This window comes from Brassica oleracea, chromosome C2 (genome assembly GCF_000695525.1).
Source record: "Brassica oleracea var. oleracea cultivar TO1000 chromosome C2, BOL, whole genome shotgun sequence".
In the NCBI taxonomy this organism is placed as follows: Eukaryota; Viridiplantae; Streptophyta; class Magnoliopsida; order Brassicales; family Brassicaceae; genus Brassica; species Brassica oleracea.
This window is the reverse complement of record NC_027749.1, coordinates 16,355,170-16,355,491: the sequence shown is the minus strand read 5'-3', so window position 1 is coordinate 16,355,491 and position 322 is coordinate 16,355,170. Positions and strand designations below refer to the sequence as shown.

The following is a 322-nucleotide window of genomic DNA, read 5'->3' as shown; positions in this document are numbered from 1 at the left end:
TAGAGCGATTTAGGCATATTTCCGTTTTTGTTATTCGAGCTGCGACTCAATTAGGTTATTGCCGTCTTAGGGTTTTAGAACTAGTAATCTCGCCGACAGCTCTCAAAGCCCAGGCACTTACCTTGTTGTAAACGCTCAAACGCAGATTCAGAATAAAAACTATCTTGCTCTCTTTTTTGATTTCTTATTTTATCAATGTTCTCGTTTCGTGTTATGATTGTTTGGCGTGTGGTATTAGCAGATATCCGGGACCTCTGGGAAATTAGGGTTCTCCTACTTTCCTAATTTAAACGGAAATCAACAGTGCGAATTTCGGTTCCCA

At 40.1% G+C, this 322-nt stretch overlaps 1 pseudogene; it reads right to left on the bottom strand.

The window, feature by feature from the left end:
* LOC106323564 overlaps positions 1–322 on the bottom strand; it is a 4,601-nt pseudogene that overhangs the window by 2,764 nt on the left and 1,515 nt on the right.